We start from the raw sequence: 21,165 nt of genomic DNA on the forward strand, positions 1-21,165 counted from the left end.
ATCAAAGAGGAAATCAAAAAATGCCTAGAGACAAATGACAATGAAAACACCACGATCCAAAACCTATGGGATGACATGTCATCCACAGTTGCTTTCACACTTGTTTATATCCCTATGGGTAGGGCAACTAAATGGTACTTGGTACCATGACCTTCCCGACAAAAAATAATGGAAAGTTGATGCATACAATTCAGGCCATTTAAAAAAAATAATTTCTGCTTTTTTTTTTTTAATCAAGAAGAGAAAATCATTGTCTTCATAATTGGCTTGACATAATTATGTAGACTTGTCCTCTGAATACTCAGCAAAGTAGATTTTTGTTGTTGCTTTTTGGGGTTTTTTGTTTCCTTTTGGCTTTTTTTTTTTTTTTTTGCTTTAATAATAGTATAGTTAAAAATTCTGACTGTTAACAAGTCTTTGGAGAGGGTTTACTAACTTCAGGAAACAACCTTTCACTAAAGCTATCCTAAAAAAAAAAAGCTATCCTCACCATAACTGTCATAAAATGCTACTATTATCACCTCATGTCCAAGCCAGCTGTTGTTAAGACAATACTGAGTTTTCAAGTACATCAAATACTACATACAACACAACTGAGATCCAAGGGCAAATGATATTAGAAAGGCAAATGTGCTATACAAATTGTAATTCTGTATCAAGGGCATATATTTATTTTATAGCTGTCGGCATGTTTTTTAGACCTTTTAAATTTGATAACTACTTACACGCTGGGACAGTTTAGTGACATTAAGTATTTTTATATTTAAAAGTCCCCAAATGTTTACACCATAAACACTGTGCAATACTATGGTTATAACCGTAAAATTAATTTGGTAATTAAACAGTCAAGTTTAGCATAGTAATGTCAAGCACAAATTATAAATGTTCTCGCTAGCCTCCTAAACTGGTACTTTATTAAACAGCATGGAAAACCTGGGCAAACTAACAATGCAATGAAAAAATCAATAGACATTCCTGACCTTTCTCCCCTACCAGTCCTGACATGACCTGACATGGACTTTTTAAACACAGCAGTGTTTAAAGCAAAAGGACGTAAAGAAAACTTGAGAGAAATAATTAGAGAACCGCTGAAGTGGAACAATTAGGTTTGCAGCTGCTGAGCATTTACAACCAAACTTTATTTTATTTCCTCAGTAATTGTGTTCCTCTTTTTTTTAATTTCTTTGTCAGAAGTGCACATTGAATTTATAAAGCCGATGTCTGGCACCTGATTTTTCTTTTAGTGTGAGTTTATCTTCTCTTCCATAGTTAAACACCTTGTATGTGCCAGGCATGCCTACCTTCTCTTTCCCCTACCACCTGACCCCCAGCTACAGCCTTTGTTCTCATCACCTGGCAATGAACTTCTTCAAGGTCACCTCTTACCACACAGAAGGGAGTCATATCGATCCACTTTCTCCCTAACCTCCGCTAAAGCTTAATCACTCTCTCCATCTCAAATGACTTTTTATGGTGCTGATGATGCTACGTCACTCAGGGTCATTTTCTAATCACTCTAATATAACAAGAAAAATGATTTGCAAATGTGTAACTACCGTACTTTTTTTTTTTAAGTCCTCCTTTCCCAAGGTTTTCTCGAAAAGAGGATGAGGGCAAATCTTGCCGCCAAAACAACTCCTTGGTCAGCTTGGGGTTCACTTTAGGGTAGCAAGAAAGCTTTCTGGACTTCCTTAGCAAGATGGCAGTCATGAGAACCTGGCTTTGTCAAGAGAGAAAAACAGATTTCTTAGTGCATTAGTTCCTGTTTAAGATAACATGTACTCAGCCTAATGACTAGATCATTGATATAAGGTAGGTAGATGGGCCTCAGCAAAAAGAGGAAGGGGGGCATTGTGAAAGGAATGAAGACAAAGGGGACATAAACCTAGAGAGCAGTGCATAGCGGTTTAAATGAGGAGCTAATCCTACCCAATAGTTATTAGGCCCATGGCCTTAGGCAAATTACTCTGAGACTCAGTTTCCTCATTATCAGCCCTATTATTACCTAATGATAATGGCTACCTTTTAAAGTCATTTTCTCATAAGATGGTTGTCAAGATTAAATGCTAAAGCAATGAAAAACAAAACACTTCAACTCTGCCTGATACACAGGAAATGCTCTGTAGTGTTGGTCAAATACATTCATGTCTACATCTCTCCATTTTCTGGGCCTGATTCCTGGAGAAGGGAGGTGTGTTAAGGGAGATGCCTCCCACTTAAGACCTGGGGACTTGCCTCAGGGGTGGCTCCTACACCAGTCTGAGGCTGCAGGATGCTACTTGAGAGTGATCTCGGCAGGACAGCGTGGCTATCTCAGGAAGGAACTGGGTTAGCTTGCTCCCGGGGGGCGCTCTTGGGGCCAGACATGGACAGCACCTGGAGGGCCGCAGACACTGAAAGGAGGAGGCCCGGAAATGAGCCAAGGTACTGGCTGGGCCACTGGCTCCAGGAGGGTCACCATCACAAGGGTAAAGCAGTTCCCACCCAAGATCCCAATCCAACCTCACAGGGTCCACAGAACCAGCAAGAGCCAAGGATGGGGGTGGGGGGCGGGGAGAAAGATGACCAGTTGGGTCTTGACCCTTCTAAGAGAGAGAAAAATAGGTCACAAGTTACATTAGCCCCAAACGCACATACAGGGTAAAGTAGAGTGCTTAGAACTAGGTACTGCGAGGCATGCACGGGCCATCGGGACTGAAGGAGGAACAAAGGAATCAAGCGATCACGTACATACCGAATACCGAATGAACTCCAGCCCTTTTCCCGTTATGTTGTCAGAATCCCGGATGCAGAAGCATCCAGGCAGAAATTGAAAAACACTTTCTTGGGGTCTATAACCAGACCAAGATTAAAGACCTAAATATACTGACCGGCCAGTAAATATACTGAGCGACAAATATACTGAACATCCAACAGGTTGTTACCACATACACAAAACAAGCCTATTCAGAATACTCTATAAGATCATATTGAAAGCACTCCCCCACCACACACACACATATTCGTGACTTCCAGTCAGCTTTTCCACACTCTTAAATAGGAGAAGACAAAAAGCATGATCAAACATCTTAAGAAAGCTTGTAACATGTAAATTATAGACAATTCCAAACAAGTAAAAAAAAACACATAATCCATCTTAGAGGAAAAAGGAATTATCTTCAAAAGTAAGAACACTATTATTAACACTATCAATGACAGGAAAGATGATCATTTATCCATGGTGCAGGATTGGTACAGGAATAAAGAACAAAACATTCAGAGAAAAAGAAAAAGCTTTTGCAATTTAAAAACATCACAGTAGAGTTTAAAATTCTAATAGGAGATTAGGAAGATAAAATTGAGGAAATCTCCCAGAAAGAAAAGCAAACCATCAAAGAGGTAGAAGAAAAAGAATAATAGAAAAGTACAAGGAGTTTTAGAAAAACAGAGAAAATCAAGGGGAGGAATTTATCAGAGAAATAGTTTGGGAAATTTCTGCAGAAGTGACAAACATTAGTTGCCAGACTGAATGCCTAGCACAATGGATGGAAACAGACCTATACATTGTGAGTTTTGTAAACGCTGAGGGTAAAAAAGATTTTATAAGTTATGGAGAGAGAGGGAAAAAACCACTCAGATCATATATAAAGTATCAAGAATCAGAATGACTCTAACTGTAGCACGAGAATCGAGAAGATAATGGAGCTTCAAGTTATAAAGAAAATTCTAAACCCAACAAATAGTCAATAGTCAAATAATGCATTCAAACATGCACAGTCTTGAAAAATTTATCTCCCATGTACCTTTTCTTAAAATGCCACTGAGGAGGTATTCCACTGGGACTATTGGGTGGGCCAACAGTTTCATTCAGTTTTTTCCATAAGATGCCTCTAGTAGCACTTAGCTGTCTTTAACTTCATTCAAAACAATTTTGTTAGATTGTGACATCTGTCGTATCAGCGTGCGTTTAAAAAAAGATATCTAAATTGGTGAATTTTTGTGTAGCCATTTTAATTTTGAAGATAGAAGAAAAAAAGCAATGTTTTCGGTAAATTATACTTACTATTTCAAGAAAGGTAAAAACACAACTGGAACGCACAGAAGGATTTGTGCAGTATATGGAGAAGGTGCTGTGACTGATCGAACGTGACAAAAGTGGTTTTCGAAGTTTCGGGCTGGAGATTTCTCGCTGGACATTGCTGGGTAGACCAGTTGAAGTTGATAGCGATCAAATCGAGACATTAATTGAGAACAACCAATGTTTTACCACGCAAGAGATAGCCGACATATTCAAAATATCCAAAGTATTGAAAATCATTTGCACCAGCTTAGTTATGTGAATCGCTTTGATGTTTGGGTTCCACATAAGTTACGCGAGAAAAACCTTCTTGACCATGTTTCCACATGCGATTCTCTACTGAAACGTAATGAAAACGTTCCGTTTTTAAAACAAATTGTGACAGGCAATGAAAAGTGGATACTGTACAACAATGTGGAAGAGAAGAGATCAAGAGGCAAGCGAAATGAACACCACCAACCACACCAAAGGCCGGTCTTCATCCAAAGAAGGTGATGTTGTGTATATGGTGGGATTGGAAGGGAGTCCTCTATTATGAGCTCCTTCCGGAAAACCAGACGATTAATTCCAACAAGTACTGCTCCCAATTAGAATGACTGAGGGACTTCCCTGGAGGCACAGTGGTTAAGAATCCACCTGCCAATGCAGGGGACACGGGTTTGAGCCCTGGTCCGGGAACATCCCACATCGTGGAGGAACTAAGCCCACGAGCCACAACTACTGAAGCCCACATACCTAGAGCCCGTGCTCCACAACAAGAGAAGCCACTGCAATGAGAAGCCCACACACCACAACGAAGAGTAGCCCCTGCTCGCCGCAACTAGAGAAAGCCCACATGCAGCAATGAAGACCCAACACAGTGATAAATAAATAAATCACCGTACTATAAATGATCAAAATGATAATCCTGAGTATTATTTTTTAAAGTAAGCTACTTAAAAAAAAACAACTGAAAGTGGAACTCGATGAAAATCGTCCAGAATTAGTCAACAGAAAACACATAATCTTCCATCAGGATAATGCAAGACAGTGTGTTTCTTTGATGACCAGACAAAAACTGTTACAGCCTGGCTGGGAAGTTCTGATTCATCTGCGATATTCATCAGACATTACCCCTTTGGATTTCCATTTATTTCGGTCTTTACAAAATTCTCTTAATGTAAAAAATTTCAATTCCCTGGAAGACTGTAAAAGGCACCTGGAACAATTCTTTGCTCAAAAACATAAAAAGTTTTGGGAAGATGGAATTATGAGATTGCCTGAAAAATGGCAGAAGGCAGTGGAACAAAAAGGTGAATACATTTTTCAATAAAGTTCTTGGTGAAAATGAAAAATGTGTCTTTTATCTTCACTTAAAAAACCGAAGGCACTTTTTGGCCAACCCAATAGAACACAAACCAAGACAGAGGAAGACCTGGGCTACAGAAAGAGGAGAGAGGCTGTAAAAAGGAAACGTCAATGGAATTCCCGGGAAAATGGAGAAGGGAGAGCCCAAAACTGACAGATACACATCAATGATAAATAGGGTGACGGGTCCAGATTAGAACACTGTGACTCAAGAAACAGATGGGATGAGGGTTGTCACCAAGATCCCCATTGCCACTGTATGTACCATCTTTATAACCTCAAAACAAAATGCCTTGATGAATCTCACTCAGATGCATATCTGCACTTAACTTGACCTAGCGTTGAAGTTCCTCCTCTCTTTTTTATGTCCTGCTGCCTGGATCTGTTGATAATGCTCATTTCTCTCTCTCTCTCAAAGTAAGTAGTCATCATTGAACTGTATATAAGAACAAAAGGTAGACCATGGGAACTCAGAAGCAGGAGACTCCATATCACTTCTGGACTTCAGTACCTGGCCTGTATTCTAGATCTGTCAGATGACCCAGTTTTACTAAGACTTATGTTTCTTAAGACTGTTTCAGGTCTCTATCCATTGACTTCCCCACTGACTGAGAGTTAAGAGTTTTGCTTGTTTGTTTTTTTTGCGGTATGCGGGCCTCTCACTGTTGTGGCCTCTCCCGTTGCAGAGCACACGCGCAGGCTCAGCAGCCACGGCTCACGGGCCCAGCCGCTCCGTGGCATGTGGGATCTTCCCGGACCGGGGCACGAACCCGCGTCCCCTGCATCGGCAGGCGGACTCTCAACCACTGTGCCACCAGGGAAGCCCGAGAGTTAAGAGTTCTATTAAACTCTTAAGGAAGCTGAAGTCAGACTATGATGCAGAAGCTTCTCTTCTTCTGGATCCTTCTTCTAACAGTGGTGCTGTTGTTACTCCCTTTTGCAACTAGGTTTGTCTTTGCCACATATTTTTCAAAATTAAATATATTATATTATGTAAGTTTATGTACATGGGCAGAAACACAACCAAGGAAAGAATAAAAAAGATGGGAAAATTTTGGACAAGGGCACATGGGTGCTCCTGAGATACTGCAATGATCAATTGCTTATCTAAAGTAGGAAAGATGTTGAGTGTATTACCACTTTACTACTATTAATTTGCAAACTACATGTATACAGTATGATACATATCAAAAACAAAATAACAACAACAAAGAAGAAATAAAGAGAAAAAGGAAGGAAAGAAGGAAGGAAGGAAAAAGAAGAAGAATGGCAACGTGAATATTATCATTCATTCCTTCCTGTTTAGTAATATATATCCATTCACTATGTATTATTTACAAATAGATTCTTGATCACCCCCTGTAGTTTCCCGTCTATATATACCCCACTTTACCATGGACCCAACATCTTTCCAGCCTCTTAGAAATTCTACCCTGTTATATTTTAGTTCTGCTACAGAAATTTATATCAACCTGACTGAGTGCAGCGTAAAGGCATCTTTTAACACTTTTGTGGAGAGCATATTACATCATTTTGCCTTACAGGTTTATGTTTTCAAGGATGTGAATATATGAAGAGGGTTTATTAACTAGAGTTTCCATATACATGAATTTAGTGTATCTACATATTTGATTTTAAAATATTTTTCAACAGTCTTTTACACTTATTTCTGACAGAGAAAAAGAAAGAACTCTACTCAGAGCTAAATTTACCACTATATATACTGAGGATGCCTATAATTTATCTGTATTAAAAGTAGTCGAAACCTACACAGACTTACATGAGTTTTGTCCAGAACATTAAAACACTTCTCCTAAATGTTTTGAAAATTATTTGATATATCAGTGACTTCATTGGATTAAACATTTTTATCTTTTTAAGCACAAATACCCATGGAAATGAAACATGAACAGTTCAGTTAACATAAGAGCAGCAAAATTATAGGCAAATTTTATTATTATCATTGTCTAATATTAACTGACACCCTGATATGTTCCATATATTGTGCTAAGCTTTTGATTTATGTCTAATCAATTCTCAAAGTAAACTTCAAAGGTAGGAATGATTACTTTCTCTCTCAGAGAAAAAAATGGTAGCCCAGAGCGCTTATGTTACCTGCTCAAACCGTAAGGCTAAGTCAGTAGCATAACATGGGTGTCTAATCAGATCTGGTTGATTTTGAAGCATAAGTCTTTCTACAGGAGAAGTGGAGGAAGCAGGAAGCAACAGTTTTCAGCATAATATGGGCCAGAAGCCATAATGATGAGCTCAGAGAGAATCAGAGTCCTGTGCTTGGAAAACCTAGCGGAACAAAGCCTTGCGAAGTAGGGAAGGTAGAAAGTTAATTTTAAAAGGTACATATCTTTGTCTACAGTCATCCCTAGCTATGAAAACTGCAAGGTGTTTTAATGGTACTTTTCTAAATCTTAATCAATTCTGGACTATTCTGCTTTTTAACCCAGAGCCTCCCTGGCACAGCTCTGTTTTGATGATGTGGATTCACAAACTTCTCTTATTTTATACCCACAGATAGGCTTTCAACAGTTCCACCCACCTATCCTCATCAACGCTCCAATAAAATGGAAAATAATCATTTAAATAAAGTAGACGTGTTATGAAAAACCTACAGTCTCACGTGGCTGCGCCACTTATATCTATTCAGGGTTATGTGCCCTACTCTATGCCCTATGAGATCAAACTTCAGACACTATTTTTCCTTGCACTGGCAACTGGATGATACAGTTTTGATTTCCAATTTGACTCTGTTTGCTTTATGGTACCATTTGCTTTTCATCTCTGCTGTTTTCCACTGGTTGTACTTTGTATTTCTAACTGCAGTTGGTTCAAATCTCTACTGGGATTTCAGTGGAGTCATTTAGCGCATACACCTGTACACCTTCCTCGGTGAGTTCAGTGCTGCTAGATCTCCTGAAAGCCCTTCTAAGCCTTGTTTTAAGTTCACTAACATTTCTGCCAATTGACCAGTTCCTGTGTCAGTGACAGATGTGTGGGGTACATTAGCTCCAGGCCTAGCTCTGCATGATAAAGTACCTCTTTGGGGGACGGTGTGATACAATGTCTAAAAAAAAGTCTGGTAACAAAAGTCAATATGTGCTTTCATGTTGAACTATCCTTAGATTCCCCCAAACAGTTTCCTATAATATCACAAAATTCCCTCTGTCCAGGGTGAAACAGACTACAGAGGGGGTCAGGCAGTCACTTTCGACAAAAGGCTTTGTTTTTGACAAAGTGATATTTTTTTCAGCTTAATCTCTTCTTGTAGATACCCAGGAAGTTTGAGTCATAGTAGCACATATCACAGATGAATGCATGTGAGTCCACAATAATTACTTGCAAAATACAGCGTCCTCTGAGAGAAATTACTGAAACAAGTTATTTAACCACTCTTTGAGATTCATTATTAATAAAATGGTGATGCGAACAGACCTAAATTCAGGCTGCTGTTGTGCAATTGAGAAAATGTATGTAAAGGAGTTACCAGACTGTCTGGATTTTTTTTTTTTTTTGGTTGTTTATTTTCTACAAATTTAGCAATGACTTAATTTCTACCATTAGATTCACATATACAAATACTTATTTGTAAATACACAGAGCCCAACTGCCTAGGTTCAAACCCTGGTTTTGTCCTACACTGGGTGGAACTCTAGACAAGTTTCTTAGTCTTTGCTCATTAGTATGCTCATTGCTACTAGGGTGGGGAGAGCTAAAAATATATATGTATTTATACACACATGTATCTGTATTTATTTCTATACCTATCTCTCCATATTGACAACATGAGTTTACAGCCATGCCATGAATTCCACTCCAACACAGTAGGGTTCATCCTAGTTTCAACCCTTTCATATTTGTACCCGCCCCCGCTTCTCCAATGGTGAGAAGCCTGCCTCCAAACATCTACAGGAATTTACTTATTTGTTCAATGTTCCTCTATGTAGACAGTCTCCAGACTCTACCAGGTAGCCGTGTCACACAGAATCTTCCCTCTGTGGACTGCACCCCTGCCAGACTATTATGCCTTTCTGCACCAATGCCTTCCTTTTTCTTTTTCTTTTTTTTTTTTTTGGCCACGCTGCTCAGCTTGTGGGATCCCGTCCAGGGATCGCACTCGAGCCCCCTGCAATAGAAGGGCAGGGTCCTAACCACTGGACCGCCAGGGAGTTCCCAACAATGCCCTCCTTGAAGCGACACAGTGGTTCTTCCTTCTTTTTTTAAATTAGGAATACAGAAATTTCTTTTCTGTTTTCTTAACTTCTTTTTACATCATGAACTCCTTTGAGAAGCCGATACCAGCGACCTAACCTTTCCCCAGAAAGTGCATGTAAACCAATCTGCACAAAAATTTTATACAATTTCAAGAGGTTTGTGCTATAGCATCTCATGACACTGACCAATGTATTTAATTTCTCTCTGACTCAGTCTTTTCTGTTTAACATGTACATCAGTAGGGATAACAGCTCCCTCAAAGGAACTGGTTTAAGTAAGAAATTGTATCTTCGATGCTTAAAGTACTATGAGCAAAGTGTAAATGGAGGTTATGAGAATGAAATTCCCTAGTCAGTTCTCAATCCACATTGGGATCTCAAATCCGTTGCTATGTACTTCTGTGTTCTCGTAATTCATTACTTCTCTCCTGGATTCATTCACTACTTTTCCTGAGTCTCAGTTCCCTCTTCTCTACAATGGTGATAATCATACCTATCATTCAGGAAGTTGTAAACATTAGAGATCATATATGATAAGTAACTGAACTATAAAGTATGTTTGAAAGTGGTGATAGTCACTGATGTTTCTGTATTGTACTGGCACATCTTAGCCCTGGAGATCTGTTTATTCCCTTTCTTATGCTTTGAATGCTTTTCTCTAGTTATCTGGTCATTTTGTCTCACCCATCCTTGACCAGCCAGACAAATTGTACCTTATCGTCAATGTTTCTTTGGTCATCCCATATGAATTGTATTCTTTATGGTTCCCTCGTGTTTGTTTCTTCTACACTCAACCCTCCGACAGACGTATCTTGATTTAATAATTTAATGTAACTGCATTTATAGGGGTTAGATATAAGAATCATCTATTTCAACTGTCACATAATAGGTTTTACAACAGATCAGCCAAAGGCGTTGTCCACTTTTATATCCATCACAACTTACATAAGGATTCATGGGACAAATCTCACGGTAAATTTAGTTTTTGAAAAGTTTATGTTTAGTAATGAAGTTACACACATGTTGTCTTTACACTGGAGGTGCCGTAGGATGGAACAATTGTGGGCTTTGTCGAGCAGATGCAAATCCTGGCTTTGTCACTTCCTAGTCCTGTGAATTTGGATGATACACTTAATCTCCTTGAGGCTTATCCTGCTATTTTGTAAACTGGGGATGATATCCTTTCCTGAAAGGATTTTATTGAAAATTTAATCAGAAAGTACACTCAAAGAACTTGACAAATACAATATAACAAGGTATGCTACAGAATTCTCTGGTGGTCCAGGGGTTGGGACTCTGCACTCTCACTGCCAAGGGCCTGGGTTTGATACCTGGTCGGGGAACTGGGATCCCGGAAGCTGCAAGGCACGGCCAAATATATTAATTAATAAAAAAAAAAATAGATGCGCTAGGTCCCCACCTTTGCCATTAATTCTTCTGACTAAATCATTTCTTTCTTCTCCTTAACTATTTTAATACTTAGAGCTAAACCAGATGTCTCTTTTCAGATAACATGTAACATCTCACATGGTTTTATTCATTTTTTATCCAAAATGACATTTTGGGGGATCTAACTTTTAGAAATAGATGTAGAATAATTTCTAAATAAGTAAAACTAAAATATTCATGTTTATTCAAATGGATTACTTTTAAGAAAGGTAATAGTCAAATAATACATTTTATGTAACTCTTTTCTACCCATATACATGAATCTAAGAACAAATTGAGAGCATTTTTTGAAAGATAACAATGGGCTTTATTAGATTCTTTTACTATTATTTTTATTACTATTATTATTATTACTGTAAGACGACTCGAGAGCTACCCTCTTAACAAATTTTTAAGTTCAAAATACAGTGTTGTCGACAATCGGCGCACTGCCGTACAGCAGATCTCTAGAACTTATTCACCTTGTATAACTGAAACTTCATACCCTTTGAAGAGCAACTCCTCATTTCCTCCTCCGCCCCTGGTAACCAGTGTTCTGCTCTGTTGCTATGGTTTGACTATTCAGATACTTTATATAAATGCAATCAGGCAGTATTTGTCCTTTTGTGACTGGCTAATTTCACTCAGCATAATGGAAGGCATGTTTGTTTATTAAAGCTTCATTATCAAAACCATCCTTAGGAAACCTGGAGTCAAACTGTCTAGGTTAGAATCATGGTTTTAGCAGTTAACAGAGGTTTCAATTTGAGGCAAATTACTTATCCACTCTGTGCCTCAGTTTCCTCATCTGTAAAATGGAAAATAATAGCATCTATTTACTTTGTTATTTGTCAGAATTAAAGTTAATTTTTGCAAAGTGTTTCACAAATAGTGCATGGTACAGACTTAGATAAATACTATATAAAATTGGCAACATTTTAAAAAAGAAAACGAAAAGCAAGTCTTCCTCACTATTAATCTATTGAAATGATCTGCTACAATATTCTAAAATCATTTAAATATCAAAATCATGTCTATACAAACAATAGTAGAAACATTCTAAGGATATTCTGATCCTACATTGAGCCAAATTACCAATCTTGTACTGATAATGGCAGAGTGACCACAATGACCAGTTTGCCCTAACTCCATGTAGGTCTTTATTATATAGTTATTGGTATTAAGAGACGTTAGCACAGTTCTCAGAACCACATTATTACATGTATATGGTCACAGATTAAAACCTGAACTTCAAACCTAAAATCAGTTACATCAAATCTGTGAATTAAGGAAGTAAAATCATCTAAATTTGCTGAGGCCAATGGGCAACCATTTTGACCAAATCCTCTTATCTTTCCAACTGGTTGTCTTGAGATTTTGTAGTTGCTTTAGTATAAACACTTAAGAAGTGAATATCATACTCATCTACCTCACCATTTAGACTGACGATTGCAGTTTGACGATCTAAGATAAAAGATCTATTCCGAGCGCTGATAGTTATTACTACAGGATATGAGCATTTTCAAAGATGAACACAATGTACAATTTTAGGGCCATAAACTGGTTTCTATTACTACTATTCTTATGGGAGTGTTTATGTTTCAAAAGTATTTATCAGAAATATAATTTTTTAAAATATCAAGGCCATTTATGCTCCTTTGGATTATTTCCGAAGCTTTAGATGCAGTGTTTATCAAAATTGTTTGTCTTGGAGAGGGGAGAATGACATTTCGAGACTACTAGCTACTTATTTGGGAATGCTCTGTCAGATAATCGAGCCTATAAATAAGACCTAGAAGCAGCTGGAACAGAATTGAATTCCTCTGGATAAGTGACATATATGTCACCCAGGGAGAAGCAAAGACCCTGTCTAAAATAATGCTGACTGATGAGACAGTGCATGTCTTCTCATACAAACCACACATTTTCACAGAAAAAAAAAAGAAATCCAGTGTCCAGAGATATTTTAAGTTTCATGGCTATGTACTTTAAAATCAAATGGATCAGTTTCTTGAAATTTTAGCAAAAGGAGGCAAGATGTCCAACTTTTTCATCATCGATCCCAGGTTTGTGTTTTAGAAACTGCTCATTCCAGCAAGTGTAACAGCATATAAAAGAAAAAGTTCAAGTAGAAGGGGCTCAATTAAGCATATTTATAAAATGTCTGCCTTTGAGCTAATTACATACATAGCACTATGCAGGTTTAGCAGTGGGAAAACATCCCACTGGTTTCCATGGGATGTCTCTTCACATAAAGGAAAATAATGAGTATATTAAGAAAGTATTTTGGTAAGCAGTAAGGAATACAGCAGTTAATCAAAATTATCTATTAAAGTGGCCTGATTTGACATTTGTCTTTATAAAATCAACCATAAAATTAAATATCATTATGACATCAATTTTTGGTACTGGTATATTGGTGAAAATACTCAATCACTCTCTCATACTTACAGAAAAACAAAATGTTGCATCAGAAGATAATACATAGTTGAGGGAACTTATCCTATCTGGGGAAATCTGTTGCTGTTCTTAAAAAGTGTTTCTCAAAAACAAAAAAAAAAGAATGAAATAATGCCATCTGCAGCAATATGGATGGACCTAGAGATTATCATACTAAATGAAGTGGTCAGAAAGAGAAAGAAATACCACATGTTATCATTTATATGTGGAATCTAAAATACAACACAAATGAACTTATCTACAAAACAGACTCACAGAGAGAGAAAACAGCCTTTCACTGCCAAGGGGGAGGGGGTGGGGAGGGATGGAGTGGGAGTTTGGGGTTAGCAGATGCAAACTATTATATACAGCATGGATAAACAACAAGGTCCTACTGTATAGTGCAAGGAACTATATTCAATATCCTGTGATAAACCATAATGGAAAAGAATATGAAAGAGAAGTTATACATATGTATACCTGAATCACTTTACTGTACAGCAGAAATTAACACATTGTAAAATCAACTATACTTCAGTAAAATAAAATTTTTAATTTAATTTTTAAATTTCTCTTTATCTTTGGAATTATAAATAAATAACTAAATTCAGTATAAACTTCTATTAACCTGAGATGCTAATTCATAAGACACATAGATCACGGGATCTAAAAGAGGAAGCAGAATAGTTAGAGCTGCAACATGGAGTTAAGACAAAAAATACTAAAAACAGAAATGTGTGGACATAAGTCAAAAATTATGATTTATGACCAAGAAATTCTTCTTTTAGCAAATTTTTTTGCCAGTTCTGAAGACATGGAATATGGAGCATAACATGCAGTTTGAACACCAATCATTCATTTATTCAGCAAATAATTATTGAGTACCTAAACTATTCACTGTCATTAATTTCTACCCAGTAAGCAATAAGCTATGTGTACAAATAAGAAAATAGAGCAGCTCATGTGGGCCTAGCATTTTAACAGTCACTGTATGTTATTTCCAATCACTGAAAAATGCTGCCAGGTAAGGGTTAGGACTCCACTTTCCATGTGAGAAAACTGAGGGTTTTCAGTTTGTTCAACTTGTTCAACATCTGGAATTCAAATCAAGATCAGTGTTGTTGCTAAGCTCTTTCAAGTACAATGATGGCAAATAGCTATGCCTCAAGGGGAAATATCTACCTAAATTGAGGTTAACAAACCTTCTTTCAGAATTGAGAGTTAGGAGAAATCATTCCTGTATTTATCTATCCCTCTCCTCTGTTTTAATCATCTTTTAAAAATAGAGCAGTTCAGGATAGAACACTGAACACAGGCCAAGATTTAACTACTAGCAACTGGTTCAATGGGCCATTTTTTAAAAATTAACCATACAAATTAAACCAACTTATCTTAGAATTCTTATGAGTTTAGAGAACTAGCTATAAGATTTGTAGTTGCATTTTTACATAAACTACTGTCACTTTGGAAATATGGTCCTTACAAATTCAATATTTAAAACTGACTCATTTGTCTGCTTAGGTAGGTTTTTCTTTTTGTTGCAACGGTAAATGGAATTGTTTCCTTAATTTCTCTTTCTGATCTTTCATTGTTAGTGTATAGGAATGCAAGAGATTTCTGTGCATTAATTTTGTATCCTGAAACTTTACCAAATTCATTGATTAGCTCTAGTAGTTTTACGGTGGCATCTTTAGGATTTTCTATGTATAGTATCATGTCGTCTGAAAACAGTGACAGTTTTACTTCTTCTTTTCTAATTTGTATTCCTTTTATTTCTTTTTCTTCTCTGATTGCCATGGCTAGGATTTCCAAAACTATGGTGAATAAAGTGGCGAGAGTGGACATCCTTGTTTGTTCCTGATCTTAAAGGAAATGCTTTCAGTTTTTCACCATTGAGAATGATGTTTACTATGGGTATGTCATATGTGGCCTTTATTATGTTGAGGTAGGTTCTCTCTAGGCCCTCTTTCCGGAGAGTTTTTATCATAAATGGGTGTTGAATTTTGTCAAAAGCTTTTTCTGCATCTATTGAGATCATCATATAGTTTTTATTCTTTAATTTGTTAATATGGTGTATCACATTGATTGATTTGTGTATACTGAAGAATCCTTGCATACCTGGGATAAATCCCACTTGACCATGGTGTATGATCATTTTAACGTGTTGTTGGATTCTCTTTTCTAGTATTTTGTTGAGGATTTTTATGTCTATGTTCATCAGTGATGTTGGTCTGTAATTTTCTTTTTTTGTGATATCTTTGTCTGGTGTTGGTATCAGGGTGATGGTGGCCTCGTAGAATGAGTTTGGGAGTGTTCCTCCCTCTGCTATATTTTGGAAGAGTTTGAGAAGGACAGGTGTTAGCTCTTCTCTAAATGTTTGATAAAATTCGCCTGTGAAGCCATCTGGTCCTGGATTTTTATTTGTTGGAAGATTTTTAATTGCACTTTCGATTCCATTACTTGTGATCGGTCTATTTACATTTTCTATTTCTTCCTGGTTCAGTCTTGGAATGTTGTACCTTTCCAAGAATCTGTCCATTTCTTCATGCTTGTCCATTTTATTGGCATACAGTTGCTTATAGTAGTCTTTTATGATCCTTTGTATCTCTGCAGTGTCAGTTGTAATTTCTCCTTTTTCATTTCTAATTTTATTGATTTGAATCCTCTCCCTTTTTCTCATGAGTCTGGCTGAAGTTTTATCAATTTTGTTTATCTTCTCAAAGAACCAGTTTTTAGTTTCATTGATTTTTGCTACTGTTTTCTTCATTTCTATTTCATTTATTTCTTCTCTGGTTTTTATGATATCAAAAAAACAAACAACCCAATCAAAAAATGGGTGTAAGACCTAAATAGACATTTCTCCAAAGAAGACATACAGATGGCCAACAGGCACACGAGAAGACGCTCAATATCACTAATTACTAGAGAAACGCAGATCAAAACTGCAATGAGGTATAACCTCACACCCGTCAGAATGGCCATCATCAAAAAAATCTACAAATAATAAATGCTAGAGAGGGTGTGGAGAAAAGGGAACCCTCCTACACTGTTGGTGGGAATGTAAATTGATTCAGCCACTATGGGGAACAGTATGGAAATTCCTTAAAAACTAAAAATAGAACTACCATATGACCCAGCAATCCCACTACTGGGCAAATATCCTGAGAAAACCATAATTCAAAAAGACACATGTACCCCAATGTTCACTGCAGCACTATTTACAATAGCCAGGACATGGAAACAACCTAAATGTCCAACAATAGATGAATAAATAAAGAAGATGTAATATATATATATACAATGGAATTTTACTCAGCCATAAAAAGGAATGAAATTGGGTCATTTGTAGAGACGTGGATGGACCTAGATTCTGTCATACAGAGTTAAGTAAGTCAGAAAGAGAAAGACAAATACATTAATGCATACATGTGGAACCTAGAAAAACAGTACAGATGAACCTATTTGCAGGGCCGGAATAGAGACGCAAATGTAGGGAACGGACATGTGGACATGGTGGGGGGATGAATTGGGAGACTGGGATTGATATATATGCACTGCCTTGTGTAAAACAGATACCTAGTGGAAACCTGCCGTATAGAGCAGGGAGCTCAGCTCAGTGCTCTGTGGTGACCTAAATGGATGGGATGGGACGGGATGTGATAGGATGGGGGGGTGGGAGGGAGGTCCAAGAGGGAGGGGATATATGTATGCATATAGGTGATTCACTTCGTAGTACAGCAGAAAGTTAACACAACATTGTAAAGCAACTATACCCCAATTTTAAAAAATAAAATAAAACTAACTCATTAGCTATGGTTGATAGGCTCTATATGCACTTGTCAATAAAGATTCTGGTTTATGAAAGTTAGAATTACAGTCTGAGGGAGCAGTTGCAGTTGGCACCATGCAAGTAAACCCTCAGTCTTAAGAGTCAGAGGACAAGAGTTCATGCCAATTACCGTCACTGGAAAGTAAGAGAAATCTCAGAAAAGAGAAAGCAAGAGGGGGAGTCCAAAATTCTGTGAATAAAACTTACTAAATTCTTTGGCTGACCATGCAACTATGCATGTTCTAAATTCAAAGCAGCCAGTTAAGGATAACAGACCTCAACTTTTATTCTGAGCTGCCACCCAAGAAACTGAGTTTGCAATTTAATCCAACTACATTAACTGCTCACTAAAACAAAAATCAACAGGATTCTGGGCCTCTACAACATCACAGTAACCATGTTCACGATATAATCCAGGAAAATGTTACTTATTCTCCAAAGAAAATACAATAAATGGAGCTTAACACTAAGGTGATCCAGATGTTAGAATTAGCAGACAAGAATTTAAAGCAGCTTTTTATTACTAAACTCAATGATACAAATAAAGTTATGGTCCTAATGAATACAGGGATGGGAAATCTCAGCAGAGAAGTAGAAAATATAAAAAGGAACCAGATGGAAATTCCAGAACTGAAAATTGCAATCTCTGAGATAAAAACTTCACTGGTGTGCTTAACATCAGAAAGAAGATGAAAGGGGAAATAATCCATAAATTTCAAAATATATAAATAGATACAGACTAGTATAGATATTGTGTATTTTTTCAAATCAATACATGCAGTATAAAAATATCACTAGCCTTGGATCTTCTCTGAGAAAATTATATTAGTTTGATTAGTCTCTCCCGTAAGATGATCCCTGTTGTTATGTTAGGCCAAAGGGTGTAAAACTGTGTGAAACAAACAACAACTTTATCCTTCTTCTATACTGTGGTAAGGGGTGCTTAGTTCCATATTTTAAACTTAGCATCTATCGAGTGTATTCCAAAACATATCTTTACCTCCACACTAGATAATGATAGTGATGTTAAATGTTATTTTGGTGGGTTATTGTAGCCTAAGTGACTCAGTTTATGTTTCTCATCAAATTCCACAAAGACTTATTTATATAGCAAAAATGACAACTTTTTCCATTTTTAATGAAAAATATACTCGACTCAGGAAGGTGGTGATTTTTCCTTTGCTGTTTTGTTTCCTAGTGTGAAGCCACCTGAAGAAAATAAATAAAAATCAGAAGCTTTATGTGCATTAGAATCAGAGAAAAAGTGTGGTCTGAAGGGAGATCTTCATGAAGCAAACACAGTCTAATAAATTTCCTTTCTTCCAAAGAGTATAACAGTGTAACTTCTTGGGATAAAATAGTCACTTACTGTCCTTTGCTTCTTTAGCATGATAATCTTCCCCATTTATTTAATATTTTCATTGGGCTAGTGACCTAAAAGTTATCGGAAGCCTTCCTTATTTCTTTGAACTGTCAAGAAATCTGCACACGGGAATTTGAAAGATTATAAAACTGAATACAAGAGTACTAGGATCCACAGTCTAAAATCAGCACATACTCCCCTGTCATAGAGCATGGGATTGCTAAGGATTGCTAATGGGGAAGTTCCTACTCCCCAGCCCCTACTCCTCTGGATTCATCCATGTTCAGTGATTTCTGATTTCTAAACTGCACTTGATTTCAAAAAAAAAATTTTTTTTTCAAGCCTTCCTCACTGTAAAAGGCCTAGGTTAATTTTATGGCAGTGTGACTCCTTGTAGTACGTATGTCTGTACATTTCCAACTGAGGCGTTTTCCCCTTATTTCACCTTTCTGTGAATCACATTCTAATTAAAGAGAAAAAGAACACTGGATCCTACTATCCTTCTAATGTTCAACCTGATGTTCACATTAAAGACCCAGGTGTATAATGACTACTCCTCGAGTCCTCTGGGTTTACAAACACCTTCATTTCTAAAGCTTTAACAGAACATCTTCTTGAGATTAGAACCAAGAAAGCAGCAAAAACCTAAAAGAACTTCTTGTTTACTTTGGGTAGAGCTTTGTTCTGCATGACAGGCAAATTATCTACTTCCCTTTATTTTTGACCAAATGAAAACAAACAGATGTTACTCCCTTGAGCAACAGTAATTTTATATCACATTTTAACTCTCAGTAACCCTAATGAATTCTTATTATTGAACTGATAGATGATCAAATTTTGAGTCAGAGAAGCCGTTCAAAACTAGTTCTACTTTCTGCCCTAAATCTCCATGATGATCATTTAGACATTTTTTCTCCTCCTCCTAGGAAGAAATGAGTTCTTTTGGACAAAAAAAATAATAGCACATTTTATCCTAATAAAAGTTTGCATTTTGGAAGCAAGGGTACAATAATGATGGGGACTAAATTAATTATGCACTACCCATGCAGCATTTCTTCTACATTCTCCTAATGCAATAAACTGAGCATTCACAAAGGCTAAATTCCTCATGGTGCTGACAAAGAGAGCCTGAGCTGTAGAAACCAGAAAAGCTCTAGCAGCAGTGGTGCTTTATACACCGTGAGTACTTTAAGACTAAAAATGTAGTTTTATCTCAGTGTGAGGACAGTCCTATTCAAGGGAAGCTTTGTAATTGAAAGTTGCCCAATTGTGCACGGACTAACCTAAATTTCAAGTAGTACAATTCATCTTAGTCAGTATTTCACTTAAATAACAAAGTTTCAGTAAAGCAGCAAGTGCCCTGACTTTATGTATTATCAACGTTGATGCCCTGAATGTGTTTCTGCTTTTGCAAATGATGGTACATGTAAATAGCATTCTAGCCGATTCTGATTACAAAGTCAGACAGGCAGAAAAATTCACTTATGGTTTAAAAGAACAGCAAATGTTACAATCCTCGATCTTCAGCAAAACAATAATCATTTTACCTACAGCTAACTTATCCACGGTTGTGGCATACATTTTTTGCAAGTTAATTTCTTTATGCTTCTTTTGATTGATTTTTTTTTAACCAGAGCAATGTTTTTTCCGCTACCTTCATTTATGTTCTATTTTCTGACTATTGAGATCTTGTCTGTCAAAGTAATTATACTGGAATAGCAAGTTCACTTAAAAAATGAGAAATACAACTTCCATAATTGCATATGTTATATGAACGATATGAAAACCGCCAGCCATGATCCATGAATGTGTGTATTACAAAAATTTCTTTTGACTTTCGACAGATATCCCAGAGGAAAACAAATAATAAAATAGGGTCTGCTTCATTGTTTCTCACAGTGGGATTCAGCTTTGCATCTACTTCTCTTTGATCTGCTTGACAAAACATAAATCTGGACTCTAGACTCATTTAGAGACAACTTGCAAAGAAGAGGTTAATAAATGTTTGTATTCACGGCATCAGTTAAATGTCTCTCCTTCAATTATTTGAGATTATCCTGAAGCTATGATTTGTCTGACAAATTTATATTTATTATATATGCATGTCCGGATTTTGCAAATTTCAGGTCCTTTTTGAGTCCGCTGGCTTAGGTCAACTCAAACATACGGACTACTGCCCAACATTGCCACATGCATGTTTCTGAGCAAAAATTCCTTATTAGCTATTCAAATGTAGTACACAGCCTAGAATCTTGGCGTGATTCTCCTCCTGCCCATCTGTCATCATTATTTTGGCCATTTGCATTGTGATATGCCAAGATGAACTAGAAACGGAAGACAACAAAGGTCTGAACAAGGGATCTAGCCTTCAGGACATACAACCAAACTTACTTTTCTCCGTAAAATGTTTCTTAAAAATCGCAAGTCATTGAGAACTGTTACTTAGTTTTCTTTTTTCTTTTTTTAAGTATTTTCC

The sequence above is a fragment of the Tursiops truncatus genome, chromosome 1 (assembly GCF_011762595.2).
Source record: "Tursiops truncatus isolate mTurTru1 chromosome 1, mTurTru1.mat.Y, whole genome shotgun sequence".
In the NCBI taxonomy this organism is placed as follows: domain Eukaryota; kingdom Metazoa; phylum Chordata; class Mammalia; order Artiodactyla; family Delphinidae; genus Tursiops; species Tursiops truncatus.